The 15,208-nt window shown below is 40.6% G+C and overlaps 1 pseudogene; it reads left to right on the top strand.

Annotated features, from left to right (window-relative positions):
* Positions 1-5,657: 5,657 nt before the first annotated feature.
* Positions 5,658-14,800, top strand: LOC123285822 (zinc finger protein 684-like; annotated as a pseudogene).
* The last annotated feature ends 408 nt before the right edge of the window (positions 14,801-15,208 follow it).

The following is a 15,208-nucleotide window of genomic DNA, read 5'->3' as shown; positions in this document are numbered from 1 at the left end:
CCCAATCTGTCTCCTCCACTAAAATTCCATTGCAGTGGTCCCTATACCTATTGTGATGGTCCTGAATAAGGTCGGTGTTACCATCTTTAACAAGTGTCATGGAATATCTTTTTTCTTTAACACTTCCCACGTTATTTTAGGAGGCTATTTTAGGATGCTACTTTCACTTCAGTCATTCCAACAGTTGCTGAAACCTTCTTTTGGAATTGTCTTCAGAATCAGTTTGCCGGCCGCGCAGAAACTCTTCAGGTATTTATAGTCACAGGACTTGCATTTTTTCAGCTCAACAGTTTTCTCTCATTTCCTACATGAAATCCTCATTTCCCCCTACTTAGCGGTTACCATTCCCATCCTATCTTCCCTTCCCATGCTCGTGCTTCTCATCTGAGAAACTCCAAACTACTTAAGACTACAGGAAGAGGACACATTTTAGGAGGGAGCAAAGGGCTCCAGTATTACCAGCATGATGTGAGGTCCCCTTGAAAGAACAGCTGTGGACGCCAAGGTAGGAAGAGGTGTGCAATGGTCTCCTCTAGGAACAAGGGAATAGGACAAGGGAGTTGGTTACAAACAGACAGACACCAAGATATGGAGCCCAGATTGGTGGTTCCCAGAGGAGAAGGGGGCAGGAGTAAGGTGAAAGGGTAAAGGGGCACATTTGTACAGTGGCGGATGGTGACTAGACTTTTGGTGGAGAACATGATGCAGTCTATACAGAAATCGGAATATGATATACACTTGAAATGTATATAATGTTACAAATCAATGTGACCTCAATAAAAAAATAATAAGGGAGTTTTATTGTAATATATCAGGAAGCATCTGGTCTGGGTTCCATAAATTAATTTGTTCCTTTCCTTAAATGAAAGAAGGAGTATAGTAGAATAAGTTAAACTATATATCCAGTACTGGACAAATACAAACTGCCCCCTGGAGACCTTTTGTTGCTGACCTCATCGTCTTAGGCTGTACAAGATTTTGGTAAGAAGCAAACCAAACTATACTCAGCTCCATCAGAACATCTCAGATTCCCAGAACTCCCTAGTCTATTTGTGCTCTGTGCTGTAACAGCCATGCACAATCTAAGTGAGAAATCCTTTGATTTCTTCCCACCTCTAAGAGTTTGTCATATCTTGAGATATTCTTTCTTTTTGTTACTCTGTAAAAAGATCACTTCAAAGTGCCCTCTTTCTCTTTTGTTTTGAGGAAGATTAGCCCTGAGCTGACTACTGCCAGTCCTCCTCTTTTTGCTGAGGAAGACTGGCCCTGAGCTAACATCCGTGCCCATCTTCCTCTACTTTTTTATACGTGGGACGCCTACCACAGCATGGCTTGCCAAGCGGTGCCATGTCCGCACCTGGGATCCGAACCAGTGAACCCCGGGTCGCGGAAGCAGAACATGTGAACTTAACCACTGTGCCACCTGGCCAGACCCTCTTCAGAATGCTTTAATCTGGAACAATTCCTCAGCTGCCAGAGTCCAGCTCCAACAGAGTCCAGGTTCCTGAGGGATGAACGGCGTCAGCAAAGGGAATGAGACTGCACACCAAGTTGGTGGAAGCAAGTCTGAAGTCTTTATTGTCAAGCATGCGTTTATATATATTTTGAGGATTACATAAGCATCTGGGGTACAGCTATTTTCTCCCCTGAAGTAGCTTGATTTTTCCCCATGATATCATTTTACTTCCTTAATTTATTTGGGTCATCAGCAGTCTCTAAAGGTTACTTCCCTTATTCAGTCTTGGGAAAGAGCTGTTCTTTTCATTTTCTGGGTAAGTGCAGTTAATATTTATAGATCTCTACAGTATTCTTTGCAGGGGGTGAGACTCGGGTTATGCTGGAGGACGGAACAAGCCTTGGGGCAAAGGTGAGTCAAGGTACGTCTAGACCAGGCACATACAGGTCCCCACATCCTCTTATAGAACTCCCACACTGAGACATCTGACCCTTTAACCCGCTTTCTTCGGCAGGGCCCTGGGGATGTTGAAGGAGTGTTAGTCAGAAGAGGGTCTTTCTTGTCTATTGCAGTGGGATTCACCTTTCCCAGCAGATTCCCCTGGGTAAGCACAAGCGTCATGAAGAGAGCCAATACAGCAAGTGGTGACAGCAGATTGAGCAGGGAGGACCCTCGGCCGTTCCTGCCAGGGTGGCTTTGCAACTCCCCTGCTTCGTGTGCCCAGACTGTGTCACTGGGCTGCAGCGGTTGCAGGACGGCGTCCGGCACTCAGCCTCTCAACCTCTTTCACGACATTCATATTTCTGAAGAGTACAGGCTAGTTATTTTGTAGAATGTCTCTCTGTTTTGGCTGGTCTGATCTTTCCTCATGATTAGATTCAAGTCATGCATTTTTGGCAAGTATATCACATAAGTACGTCACACAAGTGATATTGTTCTCATCGTTTCATGTCAGGAGACACAATGTCAATTTGTCTCATTATTGGTGATTTTAACTTTGATCACTTGGTTAAGGTGGCAACCACCAGTTTTCTCCATTGTAAAATTACTATTTTTCCCTTTGTAATTGAGTCATTAGCAGGGGAAATAATATTCTGTTTCTCATCAAACTTTCACTAGAATGCTAATTTTTAACTCTAAATCTCTGTTAATCTGTAGGTTTCCTTCCATCTTTTCTTTCCCTCTTGAAATTTTTTTTGCCAAAGAAACCAGCTCTTTGTCCTATTGAAATTCCCCCAATCTAGACTTTTCAGGCCACAGTCTCTTCAACCCGCCCCAAACAGGCTTTTCCCCACACCACTCCACTGAAACTGTTCTTACCAAGGTCACCAATAAATTCTAATTTCCACACCAAAAAATATGTTGTCAGTCTTAATTATCAAGAGTTTTAGACAGAATGTATTGCTCCCTTCTCTGAAGCACTTTTTTTCACTTGGCTTATAAAGTTCATACTCTGCTGCTTCCCCTCCTAGGTTCACTGATCTTTCCTTTCAGTCTCTTTGCTGATTTCTTTTCATCTTTACAACCTTTTAACTTGGAAATATACCAGGGCTCACTCCTCAGACCTATTCTCTTTTTATACCCCTTTAATTAGTAACCTCATCTGTCTGATGGTTTTGTTTTATTTTATTTAAAAAATTTTTTTTTATTTTTTAAAATATTTTTTGAGGAAGATTAGCCCTGAGCTAACATCTGCTGCCAATCCTCCTCTGTTTGCTGAGGAAGACTGGCCCTGAGCTAACATCCATGCCCATCTTCCTCTACTTTATACATGGGACGCCTGCCACAGCATGGCTTGACAAGCGGTGCCATGTCCGCACTCAGGATCGGAACTGATGAACCCCAGGCCACCAAAGTGGAACATATGAACTTAACTGCTGTGCCACCAGGCCATCCCCTGTCTGATGGTTTTAAAATCTATCTCATGATAACTCCTAAATTTATTTATCGTGGATATCTCCTCTGAATTCAAGCATATTTGCCCAATTTCACCACTTAGATGTCTCTAGTAGCATCTCAAACTCAACATGTTCAAAATTGAGGTCCTGATGTCCCTCTCTCCCTGGTTGTGCTCCTACAGTTTTCTCCATCTCAGCTGATGGCACTTCCATCCTTTCACTTGCTCAGACCCAAAACTTGGGAATCACCATTGAATCTCCCTTTTCTCTCATAGCATACATACAATCCACGATAAATCCTATAGACTCTGCCTTCAAGTTAGACTTTGAATTCAATTACTTCTCACTACTTCTGCTATGATTTGGTCCAAGCCACCATCATCTTACTTCTTGACTATTCAAATAACCTCCTAACTGGTTGCCCCCTTGCTCCCCTCTAGTTTATTCTCCACACAGCAGCCAAAGTGGTCTAATTAAAACTTGAGTCAGGCGCCGGCCCGGAGGCACAACCGTGAAGTGTGCACGTTCAGCTTCGGCCACCCGGGGTTCGCTGGTTTGGATCCCACGTGCGGACATGGCACTGCTCGGCAAGCCATGCTGTGGTAGGCATCCCACATATAAAGTGGAGGAAGATTGGCATGGAAGGAGGAGGATTGGCAGCTCAGGGCTAATCGTCCTCAAAAAAAAAAAAAAATTAAAAAAACCTTGAGTCAGATCAAGCCACTCTGCTCAAAGTTCTTCAGTGGCTTCTATTGTCTCTCAGAGGAAAAGCCAAAGTCCCTACACTGATTAGGCCCTCCACAGTCTGGGCCCTCACCCCTCCTTACCTCTCTATTGTACTCCCATCTCCAAGCATATGGCCCTCCTTGCTGTTCTTTAAACACGTTTGGTACCTTCTGCCTCAGGTCTTTGTTCTAGTTGTTTCCTCTACCTAAAACTCTTTTTCATCTGGTATGAGTTTGCAACTTCATTGCCTTCAAATCTTGGCTTAAATTCCTTCTAAATGAGGCTTTCCTTGCCTACTCTATTTAAGATTGTAACCCTCCATTACTTCCTATCCTCTTTTATTGTGCTGTTTTTCTCCATAGCATTTATCAGTATCTAATAAAATAGAACATTAGCTCCACGAGGGCAGGTATTTTTGTCTATTTTGTTCACTACTGCACACCTAAAACAATGCCTGGTACCTAACAGGAACTCAGTCAACATGTTTTTGTTGAATGAATATTAGATATGTGCCTACCATAAAGCCTGACGGTATATACACATTAAAAAAAAAAAGGTGGGGAGGGGTGGGCAGGGAGACAGAGGGTCTAGAAGAACCCCGTAGAAGGGAAATTGTCCCAAACCTGGTCTGGGAAAGTAATTTTTTTGCATGCTATAATTCATGACTTCCTTCTGGGAAAAATTATCATTCCTAATAAGCAATTTTTAAACGACTTTAATGGGATTAATACTTGTTCTAGAAACTAGTTTTCCACCCAGCTAGTTGTACAAAAAGGATACATTCTCCTTTCTGTAGCTGGCCAGCAATGATTACATAACCCTTCTCTTTTCCTACATGTATCCTTTGAGTGAAAGTTGAAACTGGCCTCCCGCTGTTCACTTACAGCGGATTGTAATAAAACTTTGTGAGTGTGTGAGGAAGATTGGCCCTGAGCTAACATCGGTGCCAATCTTCTACTTTGTATATGGGACGCTGCCACAGCATTGCTTGATGAGTGGTGTGTAATGTCCACGCCTGGGATCTGAACCCGTGAACCCTGGGCTGCCAAGGCAGAGCATGAGAAGTTAAACACTAGCCACCAGGCCAGCCCGGTAATAAAACTTCGAAACATATTCATTACTAGGCTGTCTGAAACAAAAAGCCTATTTAACAGGCTTAAATTTGTGTAAATTTTACACAATCTATATTTTTGCATTATTTACAGTTAAGATATATTTATGTTATTCCCGTGTTACTGAAGTGAATTTAATTTTTTTAAAAAAAGAAAATGAAAGAAAACGCATTTAATCATGGTTTTAATGTTTTCTATTTGCCATGTCTCTATGGCATATGTTTTCTATATGTCATATCTATATTAATAAGTGCAAACTACACGTTTCCCTTCCATAAGACTAGAGCTCCTCATGAAGCCAAGCGACACTAAACTAGAAATCTCCACTAGATGAAAAGGAAACCCCTGAGGCCTTCCGGGCATAAGCTCTACGAGCCTCATGGGAAATGTAGTCTCAGGTGGCCTTCCCCGGAGGACCCTGGGAAATCTGGGTGGAGCGTTACTTCCGCACACGCGCAGTGGGGCGATCCAAGAGTGTTCTGCGTGGGTCTGCCTGCTTGGGGGCTGATAGGTGCTGATGCTGAAGGGTTTAGGGAACAGTTGAAGGGCAAAGACCGGCTTGTTGGTTCATGTGAAGGAACTAGAATTGTAGATGACCCCCATGTGCGGGGCATTTGGCTCAGAGAAAGCCGAGTCAGGGCAGGGCTGCGCTGCCCTGGTTTGCAGCCCTGGTCTGGCTGGGGTGCGGCGCGCCCGTGTGCGGGGCTGGGTTGTAAGCAGTGTTTTCCGCGTAGGGAGCCCTGTGCGTTGAACTGTACCTCCCCACATTCAGGAGCCTTTTGACTCAGACGGCAGTAAACCCCTTCAAGGCAGCGAGGCGGAGAATCAGTATAGCCAGGGCCAGGCACCGTAAGCGCTTTTAAGAGAGTATGGCATTTATCTACCAAAGTTCCTGTGTGATGTAAGTATCCCCATCGTTTTACAGAGATGTAAGTTACCTGCTTCAAATCACACAGCTAGTAAATGGAGGTAGTATTCAAATTCAACGCAGTTTTACCCGAAATTTCATTCTTTTTGCAACATAGTACCGCCTAAAACAGTTAGTTTGTTACTTTGTATTCTTTTTTCTGAGGAGTGGATGCTAAGTGAATTTCAACTTGTGACCCTTGTTTTTGAGACAGTTTTTGGTGTCTCTGCAGGAACACTGAGTAATTGTCGCCGTGGGTTCCTCTTGCGTATTCCTGACTTTCTCAGTTTCCAGCAGCCCTTGTTAAAATCTACAAAAGGCCACCCTAGGGCCACAGGTGATGGTGAGTTCACAGAATTGGGGCCCAATCTGAAGGTTCCAGTTGAAGGAGTGTTGCGTCTCTGTCATCCAGTCCATTTTTCCTAGGAGAAAGGACAGGGGAAGTCAAGGTTTGTCTCTCCTCTCTAGTGAGTAGAGCTTGGCTTGTGGCATTACATGTACGTGCTGTCAAGGAGTGTGTCCATGGAGGTGTTGTCCCAAATGTTTGAGGAGAGAGGTGAGAATTACAGAACAATGGAGAATGTGGGTTTATGTGGTCAGGCCCCAAAGGAAAGAAAAGGAAACTCATAGGAGGACAATGAGGATATGGTCAAGGACAGGAGGAATCAGGAGCTACTACAGAAGAAATTCTGCTTCTTTACTAAACACGTTCTTTCTGTCTTTCTGTTTCTCATCAGTTCTTGCAAACACATCAACACCAGTGAACACCCTTCATTCCTGGTTGGTTCTTTCAAGATTAAGCCAGCTCCATACTATTTCACTTGTCACATTTGGCCTATGGTGGTGTATTGGTTCCTTCTCTCCCTTTAACCTAAATAAAGAAATAGTTTACAGAGTAATCACAGATTGGTAGTGCTAGAAGGACTTTTAGGAATCTTGTAGTTCTGCTTCTTCATTTTGAGTGGAATAAAACCAGCCCTGAGATGGCAGTCGAGCGCCAAGAATCTCACAGCTTGTTAGTGGCTAAATCAAGCCTAAAATCCAATCTTCAGTTCTCAGGCTGTTCTTCTTTTTACTGCATCACAGTTCAGTTAGGCTGGGCCAAAGTTGCTAAATAAGTTTCTTTTGAAAATGTGTAACAAGGAGAGAACCAACAAGAAGAGAGGTTAGTCCATTAATTAGTTCAGCAAATATTTACAGAGTGTCTCGTGGACCAGTGTTCTGCAATGAGCAAAACAAAGTCTCTGTTTTCCCGCGGGGGGGGAGGGGTGGGGGGGGTGATAAACAAAAACCAAATATACAGATACGTAATCTGTCATTTGGTGGTAGGAGCTATGGAGAAAAATAGAGGCAGATTAAGGGTGTACAGAGTTTATTTGTAAATTGTATATGTATATCTATATTTTCATATGTATGTATGTATATGTATTTGAAAAAGTAACATAAAAAATTTAGAAAGTACAAGTATGTAAAAGAATAAAATAAAAGTTACGTATAATCCTGCTATCTTTGCAACCCTAAATAATTATTTACATTTTGATATATGACCACCAAGATTGTGTGTCTCTGTGTCTGTGCGCACATTTTTCAAAAAGGGGAGGGGAGGATCATGTTATATATTTCAATGTACTTCTTTAAGCTACAAGTATAAATGGACTCTTTCCATAACAATATCTTTCTACAGCATCTTTTTTTTAATCGACACGCTAGTAATGAACATTTAAGTTATTGTCAGTGTTTTTGTATTATAAGCAACGATGTGAAAACATTACTTTGTATTTCTCCCTTTTTCTTTTTCTTTCTTCCTTTTTTTTGGTGAGGAAGATTGGCCCTGAGCTAACCTCTGTTGCCAGTCTTCCTCTTTTTCACTTGAGGAAGATTGTCCCTGAGCTAACACCCGTGCCAATCTTCCTCTATTTTGTATATGGGATGCCACCACAGCATGGCTTGATGAACAGTGTGTAGGTCCACGTCTGGGATCAAACCTGCCAACCGCAGGCCACTGAAGCAGAGCCCACTAACCTAACTACCATGCCACCAGGATGGCCACTCATTTTTTAAGATAATAACAATTTTATTGAATGCTTAGTATGTGCCGTATATTGCTTTGAAAGCTTTATGTGTATCAACTTACTTAATCCTCATAAAAATCCTATGATGTGTGTACTGTTATCAGCATTTTGCACATAAGAAAACCGAGGTACTGAATAGTTAAGTAACTTTCTCAGAGTCACACCACTAGTAAGTGGAGTAGCTGAATTTGAACTCAGGCTGCCTAGCTCCAGAGCTCAGGCTTTTAATAGTTCTATCCATCCATTTTTATTTCTTTAGGATAAATTTCTGGGAGAAAAGAAATCACTAGATCATAAATTAACAATATATTGCAATAGATCAAAAGGGCAGAAATGTATATCTACCTAAGAGAGAACATCCTTGTGCAAGTTACCTAGAATCATATCAGAATTAAAAGGAGACAAGTTGTGCTTCCAGAACACGGCCTTCCCTGACTTGTTTGAAAGGTCATTCTTCCACCAATAGCCTTTTCTGTAGCTGGTGTATGGGCACTTATTTCTTGGCTGAAAAGGCAGGGAACTCCCCCAAGTCCTGTTTTCGTAGATCTGTGTCCTTTCCCATGAGCAGCAGAAAATAACCAGTTTCCAGGCAAGACATCCATCCATCCCTCCACCTATCCATCCATTTATTCGTTCAAATGCTACTTTGTTTTCTGGTGAATTGCAGTGACTTGTAAGAATCCATATATCAAAGTAGAAAACTATTAATAGATAAGAATATAAACAGGAAAAATATAGATTGAAAGTTAAATTGAACAGAAAGTTAGAAAATTGATATGGAGGCTATAGGGTCTACACAAGTTTGTAATGTTGAGATGCCAATCTTGAAAGTTATAGAAAAAGAATACTCAATCAGTGAAATTATCAGCCTTGTCCTAGAGAATAAGGTGTAACAATTCCATAAGTAAAGGTTTTCCTGGCACTTATAAAAGAAAAATTTTTGATGAGTGTTTACGTAGGAGATTTTGTTATAAATGCAGTAGCAGTTTTCATGTGACCATTTTTTAGTGTCACTTTATGTAAGCAGAATACATGAGGCCAGAGCAGTGCTCAGTGAACTTAATATTTTGTCTCTTTTTCCTTCTCTTCCTCTCTCCCTCTCTGCATATATATGTATACATGTATGTATATAATGTATATATTGGGAGAGTTTTCATATGATTTTGTTCTCTCACAAATTTTAATTCCAAATCAAGTACATAGTAGTTTTTGGTTATCCTATATAACTTATTGCAAACTCTGAACAGTGAGTATAATCAGAGGAATTGCTCTGAATCCGCTCCACATCCCCCAGTGGAGCTCTCTCTAGGTTGAAAATGAATGTGCTGTTACAGGGATCAGTGACATTCCAGGATGTGGCTGTGGACTTCACCCCAGAGGAGTGGCAGCTGCTTGACTGTGATCAGAGAACCTTGTATTGGGATGTGATGCTGGAGAACTTTAGAAACCTCGTCTCAGTGGGTAAGGACAGTGGGTGGTAGCTTTTCCGTGTAACTCAGAATGTATTAATAGCGCCCTTCCTTTAAGACTTGTGAAGGCTGTGACCGTTCTGAATTAGTAAGTTTGGTCCTGAGTTTTAGTGGTCAGAGATTCTTAATCTGCTTTAGGGATCAGATAGTCTGTTTATGCTTCTCCCTCCCAAATGGAGGAGAAGGGTCTTTTCTGTTCTAAAGCCCGTTTGTCATCCTTTACAGGCCCTGAGACTCAAGGAGGCAGCCCTGAATTGTGAGGTAGTTGTTTGTCCCTAGCACTTTGCCTCCAGTTCTGTGTTGTTTCCCATGAACAGGGGATCCAGTTGCCAAAACTAAAGTGATCTTCAAGGTGGAGCAGGGACAAGAGGCGCGGATGGGAGAGGGAGAGAGCCCACGTTGGAGCTGTCCAGGTGAGTGTGGGAACCAGGCAGGTGGAGTCTTTGGAATTGAGATGCCGGTGGGTCAGTGAGCGACAGGCAGCTTGGAAATACTTTTCAGGAAGCACCTCTTAAAAGCCACACACCTTTGGAAGGGACTGGGTACACTTGACATAGCATCATCATCTCCCCAAATGACACCTTCCGTTTCACTGTCCCCACACAGCTGCTCTTTCTCTTTGCTCAGCTCTCGTGTGGAGGGATGTGCCTCTCCTCTCTCCTCTGGCTCCTCGCACTGCCTGTTTCAGCGAGGTCCTTGCTTTGTTCCCTCAATTCCTGCAATCCTCATTCTTCCCTCCTCCACGTGACCGCAGATATTTTCCATACAGTTAGTTCTTACAATGTAGGCAGATTGTGTGGATTTGAGAAATGAGGAATGATAAAAGAGTCCAGAGTGTTGCACTAATAAGATTCCCTCTTGAAAGAAGGAAACCTCAGAAATAGTGAGGAATTTTCTTCTCCTCCCTTTTCCCTGACTTTATCATATCAGTGGACTTAGCATTTGTAGAGTGTTGAGCTTGGCAGGGATAGTGTCACACTGGACATGGTGTGGCATCATGGTAACAGTCAGAATTAACTTTCTTAAGCACAAAATATATAAAGGCAAAGGTTGGTAAAGACTAGGAGTCTTGTGTTTCAGGTCCCCAGAGTTAATGGAAGCCCTAAGTATGGAAAACAAAATGTGAAATTTGAGTTGAAGAGTGCGGTGTCAGGGGCAAAGAAGGATTCTGGAGGCCAGTACATCTGGCAGACTGAAAGAGGTTATAAAAAGCAGGATTAATTATTAGGACAAATTTCACATCAAGTGGTAGAAACAGCTGATGATAGAAGCAAAAGGAATTTAAGTCTGGTCTCTCTTAAACCTTCTGCTGGGCCTCTGTGTTCCTGGGTATATCTAGGCGTTGGAGAATGAATCCTAGCTAGACGGGGAGTTGGAGAACTTTCTACAAATATGCCACAACTGTGGTTTGGATGGTTTAGGAGGATATAGAAATGTGCCTCTAGATACAAGGGAGTTAATGGCTTAGCAAAATTCATTTGGTAGTTATGTGCGGCATGAGTAAGGAGAAAGAGAGGTGTATGAAAGAGACTAGGGAGTGTCCTAACAGGATAATTTAAATTTTAGATGTTGTAGACCTTGACTCTGATCAAATTTCTCCAAACCAATCCACCTCTTCTCATTTCCCCATAAAGCCTTATCTCCTTGTTCCCTGATTACCTGACTCAGTCATTCCTCTGAAATGGCTCACTGCCCTCTCAGAGCTTACTCTGCATCCTTGTCGAGAGTCCTCTTTAACTTCCTATGTCATCGTTATGACTTGACTTTGTGCCTGTTTCACCATCTCTCACAGGTTGGAAAGTCATATTTACAAATAGAAAAAGCTACTTGTTCTCATTATTGTTTTCCAGAAGCCTCCATTTCAGCAATGTTTTCCTTAAAGCTCAGGGGCAGGAGAAATACAGATTTCTCCTTTGTTTTGCTGTCCAAAATGGGAAACTAGACCTGAAACCGGAGATGTTTTTTGTGGTAAAAAACACATGATATGAAATCTACCCTTTGACAGATTTTTAAGCATACAGTACAGTATTGCTAACCATTTACGCAGTGTTGTACAGCAGATCTCGCGTGACTGAAAGTCTGTACCCATTGAACAGCAACTCCCCATTTCCCCCTCCTCCCAGCCCCTGGCAACCGCCATTCTACTTTCTGCTTCTGTGTGTTGACTGTTTTAAATACCTGGTATAAGTGGAATCATGCAGTATTTGGTCTTCTGCGACTGGCTTATTTCACTTAGCTTAATGTCCTTGACGTTCATCCATGTTGTAGCATATGACAGGATTTCCTTCTTTTTTAAAATATGTGTATACCATATTTTCATTATCCATTCATCTGTCAGTTGACATTTAGATTGTTTCCAGCTCTTGGCTGTTGTGACTAATGCTGCAATGAACATGGGAGTGCAAATATCTCTAGGAAATCCTGTTTTCAGGTTTTTTGATAAATACCCAGAAGTGGGATTGCTGGATACTGTGGTGGTTCTATTTTTGATATTTTGAGGAAACTCCATATGTTTTCCATAGTGGCTGCACTGTTTTACATTCCCACCAATGGTGCACAAGAGTTCCAACTTCTCCATGCCCTTGCCAACACTGTTGTTTTCTGTTTTTTTGATAATGGACATCCTAACTGATGTGAGGTGCTATCTTATTGTGGTTTTGATTTCTATTTCCCTGATGATTAGTGATGTTGAGCATCTTTTCATATACCTGTTGACTATCTGTATGTTTCCTTTGGAGAGAAGTCTATTAAAGTCCTTTGCCCATTTTTTTTGCTATTGAGTTATAGGGGTTCCTTATATATTTTGGATATTAAGCTCTTATCCAATATGTGTTTTTTAAATATTTTCTCCTATTCTGTAGGTTGCCTTTTCACTCTGTTGATTGTTTCCTTTGCTGCACAAAAGCTTTTCAGTTTGATGTTAGTTTTAGTCCATTTTTGCTTTTGTTACCAGTGCTTTTGGTTATCATATCCAAGAAATCATTGCCAAGACCAATGTGATGAAGTCTTTCTCCTATCTTTTCTTCTAGGAGTTGTATAGTTTCAGGTCTTACATTTAAGTCTTTAATACATTTTGAGTTGATTTTTGTGTATGGTGTAAGAGTAGGGTTTAATTTCACTCTTATTATGTGTGCATATCTGGTTTTCCCAGCATCATTTGTTGAAGAGACTATCCTTTCCCATTGGGTAGCCTTGGCAACTTGTTGAAGACTGTACATTCATGGGTTTATTTCTGGGCTCTATTCTGTTCCATTGGCCTATATGTCATCTTTATTTCAGTACCATATTATTTTGATTACTGTAACTTTCTAATATGGTTTCAAGTCAGGAAGTGTGAGGCCTCCTGCTTTGTTCTTCTTTCTCAAGAATGTTTTGGCTATTTGGAGTCCTTTGTGGTTCTATATAAATTTTAGAATTGTTTTTTCTATTCCTGCAAAAAGTGCCATCGAGATTGCATTGAATCTGTAGATCGCTTTGGGTAGTATGGACATTTTAACAATAGTAAGTATTCTAGTCCATGAACACAGGATGTCTTTCCATTTATTTGTGTTTTCTTTAATTTCTTTCAGCAGTGTTTTGTAGTTGTCAGTGTACAAGTCTTTCACCTTCTTGGTTAAATTTATTCCTAAGTATTTTATTCTTTTTGATGCTATTGTAAATAGGATTGGTTTCTTTCTTTCCTTTTTGGATTGTTTGTTTTTAGTGTGTAGAAACGCAACTGATTTTTGTATGTTGATTTTGTGTCCTACAACTTTGCTGAATTTGTTTATTAGTTCTAATAGTTTTTTTGTGGAATCTTCAGGGTTTTCTACATATAAAATCATGTCATCTGTGAACAGAGATTCTTTTACTTCTTCCTTTTCAATTTGGATGTCTTTTATTTCTTTTTCTTACCTAACTGGTCTAGCTAGGACTTCAGTACTATGTTGAATAGGAGCAGTCAGGATAGGCATCTTGCCTAGAACAGTAGTCTTTAAAATTTTTCTTTCTATAACATGATATTGGAAGGAGTAACTGGGAATGTTTCATTTTGCTCCTGTTTAGAAGTTATCTACTTACTTGATGAGCCAGAGAAACAGGAGGGTAGCAAAGACAATTTTATGTTCACTTTCAAGAAAGCACTGACCAAGCAGAGAGTCCAAAATTGTAATCTGAGTATAAACTTTATTTCTTCAAGACAACATAAATGTGAATCAAATGGAAATAATTTGCAACCTAATTTACACTTAGTTATAATAAAAGTTATATTGGAGAAAACTCTTATGAATACACAGAATGTGGAAACGCCTTCAAAAACAAGTTTTGTATCATTAGACATGAAAAAAAAAGCATACAAGAAAAAAGGCCTTTGGATGCAATGAATGTGAGAAAACCTTCCAAAAGAAGTCTCATCTCATTAGACATAGAAAAAAATCATACAAGGAAAAAAAAAAAACTTTTGAATGCAATGACTGTGGGAAAGCCTTTAACAGTAGGGGACACCTTATAGCTCATCAAAAAATTCATAGTGGAGAGAGACCCTTTGTGTGCAATGATTGTGGGAAAGCGTTTATGCATAAAGCACAACTGGTGGTCCACCAGAGACTTCACACTGGAGAGAAACCTTATGAATGCCGTCAGTGTGGGAAATCCTTCACTTGAAACTCCTCCTTTACTCAACATGTGAAATCTCATACACTCGAGAACTCATTTGCATGTAAGGAATGTGGGAAAACCTTCAGGTACAGTTCGTCCCTTTATAAACATTCTAGATTTCATACAGGAGAGAAACCGTACAGACGCAGAGAATGTGGCAAAGCCTTTGCAGACTCATCAGTGCTTGTCATGCATCAGAGAATTCATACAGGCAAGAAACCCCGTGGGTGTCCTGAATGTGGCAGAGCCTTCATCAAGAAGTCACATCTCCTTAAACATTCTTTAACTCATACAGCAGAGCAACAAAATAAATGTCACACGTGGGAAATCTTTTAACCAGAAGATTCATCTCATTCTCCATCAAAGAAGTCATAAAAACATGGAAGCTTTGTGAATGTGGGAAAACTTAAAATTAGCTTTTTAATAAAGCAGCAAAGAATTCATCATGAAAAAGCCCTGTCAACTGAATAAACAGGGAAAAGCATGTTCTGAAACTCATATTCTGTAAGTAATATTACTAATTTTATTGAAAAGATTACAGAAAATTTTGAGTTTTATTTGGCATTATGATCTGCGCTCTGTGCTCTTTGCTCCCTTTCTTAAATGCCAGAATTAATAGAGTAAAAGAATTAGCTAAGTATGAACCATAATGAATCAAAATTAAACAGATGTTTGAAAATTGAAACAAGGTATAATTTATTTATTTATTTTACTATTTAAACCAAGTCATTGTTAGGTGCTGGGGGATAGAAAGCGTTATATTTAAAAGATACTTATGAGGCGGGGATGAACAGGTTTTTACATCAACATATGTGTTTATGATTGCAAGGTGAATGAACTGGTCAGGGTTTGGTGAATCGAACTCCTCCTCAGTGGCGGAAATGTAAATTGGCATAATCTTTTGGACCACAGTTTGTTAATGTGATTAAAAGT

This window comes from Equus asinus, chromosome 5, assembly GCF_041296235.1.
Source record: "Equus asinus isolate D_3611 breed Donkey chromosome 5, EquAss-T2T_v2, whole genome shotgun sequence".
Taxonomy (NCBI): domain Eukaryota; kingdom Metazoa; phylum Chordata; class Mammalia; order Perissodactyla; family Equidae; genus Equus; species Equus asinus.
Note: the sequence above shows the minus strand (reverse complement) of the source record. Positions and strands in the feature narration are given on the sequence as shown.